Consider the following 16,236-nt stretch of genomic DNA (forward strand, 5'->3'; position numbering starts at 1 on the left):
GCTTTGCTGCTATTCCCCAAAGACCATTAAATTCTTCTCTATGAATTGCAGCATGTGTTGTTCATCCCATTAAATGATGAGCTTCTGAAGAGCAAAGACTGTTCTTGGGATTATGCTTTGTACATGTAAATGCTTAATAAATGATTTCCTTTTTTTTCTAATATATTTTATTTCATTAAATATTTCCCAACTACATGTAAACAAATTTAACATTCATTTTTTTTCAAATTATGAATTACAAATTCTCTCCTTCTCTTCTATCCCTAACCCCTCTTTGAATAAAACAAGCAGTTTGATGAAAAGGGTTGAAACTATGAAAAGAGACAACTGAATACTTAAGGCCAATTACTTATGCAATATGAAACAATGGCTCTTTTAGCATATGTTTAGATAAATGGCTCTTCTTATTGTTTGGTGCAGGCTCAATAATTAAGATAATTGTTAAGATAATTGTAGGCAAGGATTAGAGGGTGGGGTGAGACAGGCCAGAGTCTCTTGGCAGCAGGACAAGGAGGAGAAAGGTGAAGATTCTGGACTCCTGAAGACCTCTATCTTTGGCAAAACTCCTGGCAGTTTGCCTGCTTCTTTCACTTCTCTCCCTAAAGACCAAGGACTTTTACTTATCTTGATTCTGGCTGATCCTGAGGTCTCCAGGGAACTAGTCTGGACTTGACAGTTTGATATTGATTAGACATGTGAATTCATGCAAAACATATTTCAATATTAGTCACATTGCAAAAGAAAACACAGTCAAAAATAAAACAGGAAAAAAATAAAAATTAAAAAAAAAACAACATTCTTCAATCTGCATTCTGAATTTAACAGCTCTCTCTCTGAATATGGGTAGCATTTTTCATCATGGGGTCCTTTGGAATTGTCTTGGATTATTGTCTCAATCAGAGTTACTAAGTCTTTCAGAAACTGTGAAAGTGTCTTGTATACCATATTGTTCTGCTTAATTCATTTTCCATGCATTGATATAACTCCACATGTTGAACTCAACCTACTTATTATTTTTTCTGGCCTAATGGTTTTCCATTACACTCATACACAATAGCATTTTTCAGTCATTCCCAAATGGATAGGAATTGTCTTGTTGTCCACATCTTTACTACTACAAAAAAGAATTGCTATCAATATTTTGTATAAATAAGGCCTTAACTTTCTTTTCTTTTTTTTTTTTCTTTCTTTCTTTTTTTTTTTTTTTTTTTTTGCTGTCTTTGGAATATAGACCTAGTAGTGGTACTGTTGGGTTGAAGGATATACATAGTTTTATAGCTCTTTGGGCATAATTCCAAATCATTCACCAGAATAGTTGGACTAGTTCCCAACTCCATCAACAATGCATTAGAGTCCCAATTTTTCCATATACCCTCTAGCATGTCATTTTTTTTTCTGTCATGTTATCTAATCTGATAGGTATAAAATGGAATAAATGCTTTTCTACAAATAACAATATTAGTGTTAAACCTCAGAATGATGTAAGACTGTCAGAGACCTAAAGACAACAAAATGCTTTTGTTTGTTCTGATTTTGTTTTAAACTAGTGGTTCTTAAATTATTTGATTCCTTCACACTCTTAAAAGTTATTGAGCATCATTTCCCCTTCGGAGAGCTTTCCCCTCCAAATGGGAGTTATATCTACTAATGTTTGTTTTATTAGATATCGATATCTTATTATGATGTTTGTTTTGAATTTGTGGATTCCCTGAGCCTGGTACCCATGCTGCATTTTGAGAATTAATGGTTTAAACTATATTTTATGGAAAAGGAATATCAAAAAGAGTTTAGACCACAGCTTAAAATAGAAGGGATAATAAGTGAAAATATTAGAAAACAGAGTGCTACTGAATTCTCATTTTACTTCTGTAATGAGAGAATAATTTTAAGAGTAGAAAGAATGTGCAAAAATGTCTAATAAAGAGCTGACACTCAGGATAAGTAAATAGAGCAAGAGGCAATAATCTTAGTCAACAATCATTTATGAAGGGTTTAATATGAGAGATAGAATACTTGTTTCATAGAACTTTTTTTGTTTGTTTTTAATGAGACAATTGAGGTTAAATGACTTGCCCAGGGCCACAGAGCTAGTAAGTACTAAGGATCTGAGACTGGATTTGAACTCAGGTCCTCTTGACTCTCAAATTGGTACTCTTGACTCCTGAATTGTCCATTGTGACATCTAGCTGCCCCTGAAGTAGTAATATGCAGCACTGAGAACTGTGACTTTACTGAATTTAATTCACTTGATCTAAGATATCTGTAGTCTCCAGTGTTCAAGTAATTGAAACATGTGATTGCTGAACCACTGCCAGAGATATTTGAAAATTTCTTGACATAGGTAAATACATTCAATGATGATTGTTCAATTCACAGTGCAATAAAATCTGATATGATAAAATATACAGCACAATTTTTAAGTGTAAGAGAAAAAATAATGCTTATGTCAAACAAGAGAGATATGAATGGAGTTACTTTTCAGTCATTTTTAGTTGTGTCCATCTTTTTTTAAATATTATTTTTATTTTTAAAGCTTTTTGTTTTCAAAATATATGCATAGATAGCTTTCAACATTCACCCTTGCAAAACCTTGTGTTCCAATTTTTTTCTCCTTCCCTTCTCCCACCCCCTCTCCTAGACAGCAAGTAATCCAATATATGTTAAACATGTGCAATTCTTCTGTATATATATTCCTACAATTATGTGCTGCACAAGAAAAATCAGATGAAAAAGGGAAAAAATGAGAAAGAAAACAAAATGTAAGGAACAACAAAAAAGTAAAAATACTATATTGTGATCCCACAGTCCTCTATCTAGGTATAGATGGCTTTCTCCATCACAAGACCATTAGAACTGGCCTGAATCACCTTGAAGTTGAAAAGAGTCACATCCATCAGAATTGATCATCATATAATTTTGTTGCTGTGTACAATCTTCTTCTGGTCCTACTCACTTCACTTAGCATCAGGAGATCATATAAATCTCTTCAAGACTTTCTGAAAACATCCTGCTGATCATTTCTTATACTACAATAATATTCCATAACATTCATATATGCTAACTTATTTAGCCATTCTCCAACTGATGGGCATCCACTCAGTTCCCAGTTCCTTGACATTATAAAAAGGATTGCTATAAACATTTTTGCACATGTGAGTCCTTTTCCCTTTTTTATGATCTCTTTGGGATACCGTCCCAATAGAGTGTGTCCAATAGAGTGTGCCCAACTCTTAATCTATTAGGGGTTTTCTTAGCAAAGATACTAAAGTGGTTGCCCATATTTTTCTCCAGTTCATTTTACAGGTGAGGAAACTGAGACAAACACAATTAAGTGACTTGCCCTATATCACACTAGTAAGTGTCTGAAGCTGAATTTGAATTCAGGAAGGTGAGTCTTTTTTGATGTTAGGCCCAATACTCTATCCACTGCACCACCTTCTTGCACATCAATGGATTAGAGAAGGACAAATGTCCCTATTATCAAAGAAGGGAAGAGAATGAGACTTGTAAGCTTTGAACTAGTAATTTTTTTTCATACCTAGAAATATTTTGGAAAAAAATATTAAAAGATTGTTGGTGGACATCTACAAAAGGAAAAGGTAATTGCGTGCACACATGCACACACACACACACACACACAGAGAGAGAGAGAGAGAGAGAGAGAGAGAGAGCTCATCCCAGTCTGAATTTGTTCCCTTTTTGTTATAGTTACTAACCTGGTACATTAGGGGGATACAAAATATATAGTTTACCTGTATTTTAGGATAGTAGTTGATAAAGCATCCCAGGCTATTTTTTGTGATATAAATGGAGAGCTATAGGCTAGAGGATAATATAACTAAACAGAATCAGAATTCGTTGAACAGACAGAAATTTGGAAGAAGTTCTTCAGTGGAGTTAACCATATCCTATGCTGTTTAATATAAATGACATATTATCAGATTTACAGGTGATACATAGTTAAATATTTATTAAGTTGTTTGTCCATTGTTTTCAAAAGAGGACCAATGATATCATGTAGTAATATCTTGACTTGCATGATTTGGATTTTCATTTAAATAAGCCCTTAGCCTGATTTTCTCTTCCAGAGACTTTAAAATTCAGTAGATTACCCTAGAATCTGAAATGTCTGATCCAAGCTGTAATACCCCTCAGCACCAGCTTCTGCTTCCTTCATGGTCTTTGGGAAAAAATTGTTTTTATCTGTCCATTCTGCAAGGGGAGGTCTTTACATACATGGAGTAGCCATACCTCCAACTCACCTATGGAATTGAATCTTGTCAATTTCTTTCTTTCTTTTAATTAAAGCTTTTTATTTACAAAACATATGCATGGGTAATTTTTCAACATTGACTCTTGCAAAGCCTTCTGTTCCAAATTAACTCCTCCTTTCCTTTACCTCTTCCCCTAGATGGCAGGTAGTCTAGAAGGAAAAAAAAACTGGGAAAGAAAACAAAATACAAGCAAACAACAAACGAAAGTGTGAGAATGCTATATTGTGGTCCACACTCAGCTCCCACAGTTCTCTTTTTGGGTGTAGATGGCTCTCTTCACCACTGAACAACTGGAATTGGTTTGAATCATTTTATTGTTGAAGAGAGTCATGTCCATCAGAATTGATCGTTTTATAATATTGCTGTTGCTGTGTATAATGATCTCCTGTTTTGTCAATTATATTCAACCTGGTTTATAAAAGCCACTATAGTTTTACCAGGGTTTGGCTACTGCACATCCTGCAACTTCTTGAAGCCATTGATAAGATAGCTTTCAGTGACATCTAGGGTGAATAAGCAGCTCCAAAAAGACTTTAACAAATCCTCTTACCAGAAGTGCCATTCTACCCCATAGATCACATTTATTAAGTACTGCCAAATGCTAGAGATATAAATGTAAATGAAGCAAAGATAAGCTCTGGTTTTGTTTTTGTTTTGTTTTGTTTTTTTTACAAGCTAATTGAGGAATACAACATACAAAAGGAAGCTGAAAAACTAGTGGGGGTAGTAGAGAAAGCACTCAGTGCTAAGATATGATGGAGAATTTTAAAGAAGTCCAAAAGCACTGTAGCTAGAGGGAAATGAAAAAAAAAAAAAAGAAGAAAAAAGAAAAAGACTGTACTAAGCCCTTCTTTTAAATAAAGATATTGTAGCCCATGCCCTGGCCCTTCATTTGAAGGATCCAATCAGAGAAGAAAAAAGATAGCCAGCTGGCATAGCAAATGACAGAGTTAGGATACAAAAGGATATTGCAAGAGTAGAAAATTAGGTAATCTAATAAGATGAAATTTAACACACATACATTTAAACATAGTATATCTGTATTCTTGCTTTCTTTTTAAATTTTATTTTATTAAAAAAAAGCAGAATAAGAAAAAAAGAAAAACAGAAAAGGAATACAAAATGAAATAAAATGAAACAAAAGAGAACATTGTATGCATGTGCCCAGCAGAACATAGGGAGGAGTCAAAATATATAATAACAAATTACCAGTCCAAGAAAATATATATTAAAAGAAATTATATTCATGAGTGTCTTCTTTGTAAATTGTTCTTTTGTTCTCTGTTATATACCTTTTTTACTTTATCCTTTTTTCCCCCTTTCATTTCCTCCAGCACTTCCAAGCAGACTATAGTTAAGAGAGGATATATTTATATATACATATGTAGATATATACATACATATACATACACACATATACCACCACACATACGTACACACATCTTTCCTATCCCTGTTGACTTTTTGCCTTAGTTCTGCTCCTTAACTTGCCTTACTATTATTTAACCTCCAGTCACCCATGGATCTGTCCTTCCTCTTTTTCACTAATCCTTTGCTTCCCTGTCCATTCATCCCTCTCCCCTTCTTGGTTTATAGATTTTGGAGGATGCTATACTTTTTAGGGTATATATGCAGTGTTGTCTATTTAACCTATTCCCAATGTGAATAGATTTTCAGAATTATGAGCTCTTCTCCCCCCTCAAATGTTTCTGTGTCTATTCTTTTTTTGCACTCCTTTGTATAAGATAGTTATTGATTTTACCTTAACTCTGTCCCAATCTTTCTTCTGAGCTACATTATTGTTGATGTCAGTCTTAAACATATAGTATCCATTTTCCATGTTAAAAAACATAAACAACTTACCCATATTGAGTTCCTTGAAATTGATCTTTGATATTGGCTTTTATATATTAAATTTTCTATTAAATTTGGGTTTGGTTGAAAGTCCTGAAAAATCTGCAAGTTCTTGACATTGGATGACCATTTTTTCTCATTCAAAAGTATAGATACTCTTGCTGGATATATTTTTGGTTGCTGATCTAGTACTTTTCATTGTAGATATGATTGCAGGACCTGCAGTCTTTTATTGTGGCTGCTGATAAATTCCATAAAAGTCTAATTGTATTTTAATTTTTTTGTTGTTTCTGGCAAAATTTTCCTTTTGATCTTGGGGTTTTAAAATTTAGCAATAATATATCTGTGGGTTTTCTACAAAGAATCTCATTGAGGTAGTGATTGGTGGATTTTTTCTATTTCTACTTTCCCCTTATGTTTCATTACTCCAGGACAATTTTCTTGGATTATTTCTTTTATTATTGTATAAAGGGTTTTTTTGGTCACAACTTTCAGATAGTCCAATTATTCTTGTATTTTCTCTTTTTGATCTGTTCTCTAGATCTGTTGTTTTTCTTACGTTTCACATTGTTCTATTTTTTCATTCTTTATAATCTTTTTTTGGTGTTGTTTCTTGTTCTCTCATAGCCCAATTTTAATTTTCAAAGAGTCATTTTCATCTTTGAAACTCTGTATGCCTTTTTTCTAGTTGGTTAACTTTTTTCATAATCTTGTTCTGGAATGATTTTTATTTTTTAGGTTTTCCTCAATGTCTTTCAATTTATTTTTAAATTATTTTTTTTTTGAAATTTTCTATAAATTCTTTCTGGGCAGGGAGCCATTTCACATTGGGCAGGGAGCCATTTCACATTACTCTTTGGGGTAAAAGCTTTTTTTTTTTTTTAACTTCAGTGTCTTCTTCTGAACATGAACCCTGGTTTTCCCTGTCCCCATAGTAAGTTTTTCTTCTTTCCCAGTTCATTTTTTTTTTAAAAATAAGAGGCGTTAGTATAAACATCTCTAATAGTGGGGTGGAGCATGATGCTTCAAGCTTCACCTAAGCTTTCCCCTCTGACCTGGGACCCCAAACCAAGAGCCTTCCCTCCAGCAAGTATCTGCAGCCAGCAGTGTCCCTGAGTTCTGGATCCTTCTTGCCTAGGGCCATGTCTCAGCAGCACAGCCTGGGTCTGACATTCTTAATCAACTGAAATTCACTTGTCTTCCCTGACTCAGACCTTAATTGACAAACAGTCCAGAGGATGAAGTTTCAGTGGTATCTGCTGAGTCTCCAGCCACACCCAGCTCACCTGGGGCTCCCCACTAGGGGCATCTAGAGAGGTAGCCCAGATGTGTTTGCATTTCACAATGAGTTAATCTTCAGTCCTGGATCTTTCTTCAGATCTTCTTGGTTTGTACCTGGAGGACTCCTGTTCCGCTTCAAGTCTTCTTGATTTCTCATCAGTCTATGTTGGCCCAGAGGCACAAATTTGTTCGATTTATGGGGGTAATTATGAGAGCTTGAAATTTATCAACCTGCTTGCCATCTTCCCAGAATCCTCCCCTATATTCTTGGTTTCAAGAAATTAGTTCCATAATTTCAAGATGGAGGAGGCAAAGTTGGATATCAATTTGAATGAAAAAGATGTGAAGATTTTTGAAGACTATAAACTTAGTATGAATCAGTTCTAGTATGTAGCAGCTACAAAAGCTGGTGGGTTTGGGGGCTGCATTGAAAGGATAAATTCTAGGAATAATGAGATGCTAGTGATCCTAGTCTAGTTTTCCAAAAAAAAAAAAAAAACAAAAATAAAAAACTATGTGACTTTGGGGAAACTGCAATTTCTCTTAGTCTTAGTTTCCTCATTTATAAAATGACAGTGTTGGACCAGATGTCTTCTAAGTTTTTTTTTTCCAGGTTAATACATGAATCTCTGCTTTCATTATATTGTTTATGCTCTACTATGGGCAAACCTCACCTTAAGAATTGTGTTTAATTCTGGGCACCATAGCTTGGACAAATATTAATAATAATTTTGAGAGGATGGGGTTGGGATGAAAAATTGTAAAGGACCTGGAATTTCTTCTTATATGAGGAATAGCAGAAGGAAGTAAAAATGTTTAGCATGGAAATGAGATAGATGGTTCAATGTTTTTAGATCACTTCAGTCAAGTACATGAAATAAATCATGTGTTAAAAGGATTTGAATTATTCTGTTTAGTCCCAGAAGAAAAAAATTAGGAACATTGGGTGGAGGTTACAAAAAAGCAAATTTAGGCCTGAGTTTTTCCTAGGTAAGGAAAAATCTTCCTAAGAATTTGAGCTACCTTAGCTCCAGACAATATAAAATAGTTAGGAATCTACCTGCCAAGACAAACTCAGGAACTACATGAACACAATTGCATGATACTTTGTTCACCCAAATAAAGGCAGATCTAAGCATCAGAAAAAATGCTGAAGTAATAAAATAAAAATGACAATTCTATTTAAATTAATCTACTTATTACATGCCACGCCAACAAAACTACCAAAAATTATTTTATGGAAATCTCAAAATTTATGTGAAAGAACAAAAGGTCAAGAATATCAAGGGAATCTATTTTAAAAATGTGAAGGAAGGTGACCTTAGCTGTACCAGATCTCAATTTGTATTATAAAAATGTAACCATTAAAACAATTTAGTACTGGCTAAGGAATAAAAGTGGTGATCGGTGTAATGCATCAGGTAGACAATACAGAGTAGTGAAGTAACGTAGTAATACAGTATTTGATAAAAACAAATGATTCAAGCTTTTAAGGTAAAAACTCACCATTTGACAAAAATTTCTGAGACATCTAGAAAGCAGTTTGGAAAAAACTCAAGAACATACCAAAATCTCACACTGATTATCAAAATAAGATCAAAACAGACATAAAGATGATATCACAATTAAATTAGGGGAACATGGAAAGTTGTACCTATCAGATCTATGGATAAGGGGAAAGTTCATGACCAAACAAAAGACAGAATCACAACAAGCAAAATGAATAATTTTTATTCCATCAAGTTTAAAAGCTTGTGCACAAATAAAAACTAATGCAGCCAAAATTAGAGGGAAACAATAAACTGGAAACATTTTTACAGCAAGTTTTGTTTTCTGATAAAAGTCTCATTTTTTGAAGATATAGGGAACCAATCATCAATAGATGAATAAAATAAATCATTACTAATTAGATAAATGAAAATAAAAAGAATCCTGAGATACTGTCTAGTACCTATCATATGGGCAAACATGGAAGAAAAGAAGACAAATGCTAGCAGAAATATGGAAAAATTGGAACACTATTGCTCTGCTGGTGGAGTTGTGAACTAGTCTAACCATTCTTGAGAATGATTTGGAACCATTCCCAAATCTACGTATATCTTTTGACCCTATAATACCAGTACTAGGTCAGTATATTAAAGAGAGCAAAAAAAGGGGGGGAAATGGACCTATGTGTGCAAAAATACTTATAATCATTCTTTTTTGTATTATTAAAAACTTAGAAACTGAATCGATGACCATCAGTTAGGAAATGGCTATGGTTGTGATGGAATACTAGTAATATGAGAATTAGAGTGTAATAGAGAATTAGAGAAACCAGGTAAAACTGATATGGACTTATGGAAAATGAAGTAAGCAGAACAAGGAGAACTGTTTAGAAAATAATAACAATATTGTAAGAATGATCAATTATGAAAAACTTAGCTACTCTGATCAAAAGAGTGATCCAAGACAATTTCAAAGGACTAATGTCATGTAGGTCTAGAGAGAGACCTAGGAACTCTGAATGCAGATTAAAACATACTTAAAAAAAGCAACCTTTAATTTTTTTCCCTTTATTTATCTTCTTTTCCTTTTATAACACAGTTTTTATGTAAATGTTCTTCATGAGCTCATATGTATAATCAATATCAAATTGCTTACATTCTCAAAGATGGGGAAGAAACAGGAAAGTTGAGAGAGAATTTGAAACACAAAATTTTAAAAATAATAATAAATGTTAAAAAATTTTACATTCAAGTGAGATGTATTTAACAAAATAAGTAAAAATCCATCAGAAAAAATTAATTGCAGCTACTGATAGGTGGAATGGACTTCTCTAGATTGTTTGATGATTTACCCAGTGTTTCTCTATAGCAGGGATAACTTTTTTTATCCTTGGATAAAGTGCCATGGATTCAACTAGATTAGGTTTCCTTTAAATTTGTTAACAAATACTAGGTCAAATATAATAATTAAAAATAATTTAACAGGACTTACTGACCTTGAGTCATTTATGTTTCTTGGTAACTGATGTTTTATGGGTAATTTTAGAATATATCAGAGAATATTTATTTAAGTCATTAGATCATTAAAGTTATAGCAATTATTTTTTAAATATAACTATTACTAAAATATATATGGCAAATGAGTGAATGACTATAAATTTATGAGAGATAAGTTACTTATTTGCAGATTGCTGATAATTATTTGCATTAGAAATATGACTTTTTCACATCTTCATTAAATTTTTGATCTCACTCATCATCCCCCAATTAGGAAAACAGTATAGAAAATAAAAAAGTGTTAACTTCCACATTATATTGACAAATAAGACTAGATTAATCCCTTTTTCTTCCTCAACTACCAAGATTCTTACTCTTGTAATTGTCAACAAAGCCACTAGAAGTTTTTTCTGAAAAGGACTAGTGTATGGAACAAGGAATGATTCTTTAGTGGAGGAGGAATATAAGCTTAAATAAAGTAGCTATTGGTGATTTTGAAATGAGTATTTATAAACAACACTTTTCCAATGGCAACTGTGCAGCATTGGATGAACATCTTATTCTTCACTGCTTATTATAAAACAAAACATCAATTTGTCACATGAAAAACTTAAATTTTTCAATTATTTCTTTTCTAATTGAGGTCATAAAACAAACTACTCTTATTTTAATATCATTATCTTGTGTTTTGTTTTATAAGGAACATTCAACAGAGTAGTCTTTCAGATGAAATTTGTTGTAGAATATTTGTTGTAACATTCTACAAAAAGTTCTTTACATTCTCTTTAATATTGTTAATTATGTTGTATATTAATTATAAAATGAAGTTGCATAAGAACACATCTAACTTTAGATTCAAAGGATTGATATGTCCCCTATATTTTCCTCTCAAGGTGAAAGGAGTAGCTTTTAGGAGAGATGGAGCTGAGCCTACGAAGGCTGGACCAGTCTAAACTAACTTAAACCATGACAGTCTTATTTATTGTTTAAAAACTTCCAAACAAATCAGGAAATTCCAACTCAGAATTGGCAATCATAAAGATTTGTTGATATGATTTGGCTACCTACCTCAAGTGTTCGAGGACAATTGAAAAGATATTCAGTGGCCCACTGGCCAGTTGTGGGGGAAAGTGCTCCCCAGTTCCTCCTTCCTTTCTTTTCTCTCATCTCCTTTCTCTCCCTAATCCTGTTGCCAAGCACCAACAAAATCCCCCTTTTTTGGTCAAACTATGTTCAAATTTATGACTAAAAGCTAATCCCTAAGTAAATAGTGGTCAAAGAATACAAAAAGGCAATTTCCAAAGGAACAAATCCAAGCTAACAATAACCACCTAAAAATACCAAATTGCTAACAGAGAAATACAAATTAAAACAACTCAGACTCATCTGATAGGTAAATATTATAGAGAAAAAAATTTAAGCTGTAGGGACTGAGGAAACACAGTTGATAGAACTGTTGATAGCTCTAATAATTCTGGAAAACAATTTGATGCCATGTCTCTAGAGCTACTGAACTGTTTCTTTCTTTCTTTCTTTCTTTCTTTCTTTCTTTCTTTCTTTCTTTCTTTCTTTCTTTCTTTTTTTTTTTTTGACACAGCAATACCCAATACTGGGCCTATACTTCAAAAAGGAATAGAAAGAAGAAAAGATATATATATATATGTCAAAAATATTTATAACACCCTTTTTCCCTAGTAGCAAAAAAAAAAAAAAAATTGGAAGCTAAGAAAAGTGTTTACCTCGGGGTGAATGGTTAAATAAAATTTGGCATATGAATGTAATGGAATATTACTGAAATATTAAGAAATTATGAAAGAGACAGTTTCAGAGGAAGATATCTATAACCTGATGTGTAGAGTAAAATGAACAGAAGTAAAAAAGCAATTTATCCAATGATAATAACATTATAGTCTAAAACAACTTTGAAAGACTTTAGAATTGAGCAGTACAAAGATAAGACATGATTCTAAAGGTCATAAGATGAGATAGATATCCTATTTCCTTCCTTCCAGAGGAGTGATGAACTTAAAATAAAGGAAATAAAATATAATTTTGAATATGGAGAATATGGGAATTATTTTTGTTGAAATATAAGTTGAGGCATATTTTAATATGGAGTTTCTTTTTTTTAATTCTTCAGTGAGGAGGATGTTACAAAGAGAGATATTAAGTATTAGCAAAGAGCTCTTAAAAAAAGAACAAAGAATCTTGCTCAGGTCCATTATATCAGTTTCCCTGATTTTATAAGAAAAGAGAAAAAGGACAATAAGATAAAGGGATTAATCTTATGTTTTGGGCCTGAGACATTGAAAATGTTATATTTCTTTAGACTAGTGGGATATTCTTCAACTAAGATGTGTTGAAGTACTGCCTGATCTCTGTTAAGTTGAATGAGTATTGACAAAAAGTCAAATGTCCCAAAGTTACTTCAGTAGAAACTAAACTATCCTTTACCAAGGGTTTCAAGTACAAACTGTAAAATAACTTGATGGTGATGCTATTTAAGGGATTCATCTTTGATTCTAAGTTTGACTAGTTGATATCTAAGATCCTTTCTAATTCTGAAAAAAAATTATTTTTGATTCTTTGGTCTAGGTATAGAACTGATGAAAGTGGTTTAGTGTGAATTGTCAATAAATCTAAACTTTACTTTCCCCATAGACAAGTTTATTAATCCAAATGAAATGCTAGTTGATAGAATGTGAAAGATATTTATAAGCTCAGGGATGCCTTTTCCCTCTATATGCACCCACTGTGCCCTGGAAAGATACCTTATTTTTTCAGGAAACAAAGTGCATAGAATTAGCATCATTTAGTGACTTCTCTCTCTCTACTTCCCCTAACAGCTTACTGAAATTAAAAATGCTGTTATCCTTTCCACATTGTGATATTTTTTATTGTGGTTGTGGTCATATGTTGTGATCAGCATACACAATTAATTTGGGGGGAGTTTTGTGGCAGCTCCAAATGACATGTGAAAGTCAGCAGACAACACAGACCAAATACTTAACCCAAGTTTTACAATAAGATACAATAAACATCCCATAAAAAGAAAAGAAAGAAAAAAATCAGGCTTCTTCATTGGTAAGAAGGGACAGTTAGAAATTTTTATATGGTTTTCCAGATCTTGGGGGTGCCATGACCCTAACCTCTGCAGTGTGGAAGGGATAACAATAAAATAAAAATAGAAATGCTGCTGATGAAAGTATGTAATAACACATCTATATAAAGTTTAAAATTAGTAATCCAGAATTTGAAGACTTATTTTTGTAATAATGGAATAAGTCTGATTGTACCAACATTACCAACATTACAATTGGAACAAGTCTGATTGTTCAATGGACTGACAGGTTGATATAGTGTATAGAGAAGGTGACTTGGAGTCACCACACACAATTTACTAGCTAATGTTACTCTTAGAGTCAGTTTTCTTGTTTACAATATGGAAATAATATTATCAAATCTCATAGAGTTGCACTAAAGGTCAAATGAGATAAAATACATAAATTGAAAGTTCTGCATAATTACTATTCCCTACTTAGTTTTACTAGAGAAAATCATTCTAATTTGCTTTAAGTACAATTACATTCCTCCATAATCTCCCTTCTAAATCAACAGCTCCAAAGACTTTGTGCACCACTATCCACATCTGATTATACCTAATGACTTCATTCACTAAAATAAAAATTGTGTTTCCCACTCAGGTTCTCTTTACTTTGAAATCTTGGTTTGTTACTTGCTGTATTTTCTCAAATAACTCAATAACCCATATTCATTTGAGATATTCCAGTTAAAAGACTTTGATTGTTATTTAGTTTCCCTTTTAATTGCTAATTCTGATCATGTACTCTGATTTCTTTTCTCCTATAAAATAACCAACTTCATATCTATATTTTGAATATTTAACAGTTAAAAGAAAAAAAAAGAACTAAAGTTAATTTGCTTTCTCCATCTTCATATTCTCATGAAATTACAATAGAGTTTTCCTGAGATTCTAGGACTGATGAATGACAACTTTAACTACAAAAATGAAGAATGAATTCATCTTTTGTACTTTTGCCTTCCAAATAGAAGTGTGTCTGAATTTATTGTTTTGCTTATCAAATCTGGTACTTGCACAAGATAGTACCATCAAAAAGAAGTTTTTTGAAAAAGTTTGGTGACAAATTGTAGTGAAATAGGTAGAGAACTAAATCATTTTTCTTTTCTTTTGGTAAATTTCATGGTTTATTTTGGAACAACTGTTTTGACATTTATGCTGATGGTGCAAAAGCAATGGTAAATAAACCTGCTGGCACCTTGGCATGAATCAGGACGGTGGCATCAATCTGGAATGGTTGTTATTGTATTAATCATCTTCATACAGAGCAAAAAAATAAAATGTAACTTTTGCTTAAAATTGTTCTCAAAGAAACAATAAAAATTGCTAATTATACTAAATGTTGACAATTGAGTAAGCTTTTTAAATATCCTAGGTGACAAAATTGAAGCAAGCATGGAACATTCATGTGCCTAACACATAATATAATGGTTATTTTGAGGAAAAACATCTATATAGAGCATTTTAGTTGTAAGCTGTATCAGCTGTTGTTTTTTTTTTTTTAAAGGAATACCATTTTCACTTGAAAGAATAACAGGAATTTTACAGACGTTTCCCCAAAAATGAAGAAGTGAGTCTGTAACAAAGTGAGTTTTCAAAGGAAATGTTTAAAATAGATTTTTTTTGCCAATGATAAAAATAAAGCTTTTAAGCAAAAATGAGAATTTTAGAAAATTTGTATCCATTATTGTGAGTTTGACATTCTCAATAATTAATGACTTTTCTGATAAGATTGGTGGTGATATTAACGAGTATGATTTTTGTATCTTGTATAATGAAATATTCTATTATAGAGAAGACATTCTCAATTCAGTGAACCAATATTTAACAAATAACCAATACATAATGCTACAAAATCATGCATTGGCAAAATATCCATTCAAAGCACATGGGATACCAATGGATTTTAATACAACATATAAGAATGAAAGTCATTGATAGAATTCCATATTTCACATTGCAACTTTTAAGAAACTATTTGTCACATTTTAGTGTCATATCAAAGAATTATACATGCAAATATGTGAAAACATAGCTTATCTTTTCAGACAATACATTACAATAAAATAGAAATCATGATTGACTAAACAAAAAGATATAATAATTTAAATGTCTTCAATTAAGCCAGACATTAAAGAAACATGCAAAAGTGTAAAACAATGCTACTCTTTTTTTTTTTTTTGGAAAATATAGTTTTTTCCCATGAGATATATGTTAAAATCATGAATTTGTTATGACTAAAATAAGTTAATTAAGTACATCTTTTAAATTATCTATTTAATTTCTAATATGGTAATATTAGCATAATAGTAATATTAGTCATGGTAATGACTCACATAAGTAAAAAAATTTTTGGTTCCTCAATAATTTTTAAGAGTATACAAGAGTCCTAAGACAAAAATGTTTTAGAATCACTGGTTTGGATGGTTGCTAGTAAGTTAATGGTGATAATCTAGTGATCACCTTTTTTTTGAAGGCCCATTTAGTGAGATGTGAGAAAATGTGCTCTTTGTGAGATGTAACTCTACTATACACAATCTCTTCTCCACTTAACACAATTACCATCCTTGTTTAGGATTCTATTACCTTTCATAGGACCTTTGTAATAGCCTCTCATTTGGTTTCCCTGTCTTTCTGTACTTTAATTCATTCTTTACACATTGACCACATTTTCCTAAAGTTCTAGCCTTCTCATATCACACCACTGATTAATGATTCTCCTTTGCCTCTAGAATCAAATATA

This window comes from Sarcophilus harrisii, chromosome 6, assembly GCF_902635505.1.
Source record: "Sarcophilus harrisii chromosome 6, mSarHar1.11, whole genome shotgun sequence".
Taxonomy (NCBI): domain Eukaryota; kingdom Metazoa; phylum Chordata; class Mammalia; order Dasyuromorphia; family Dasyuridae; genus Sarcophilus; species Sarcophilus harrisii.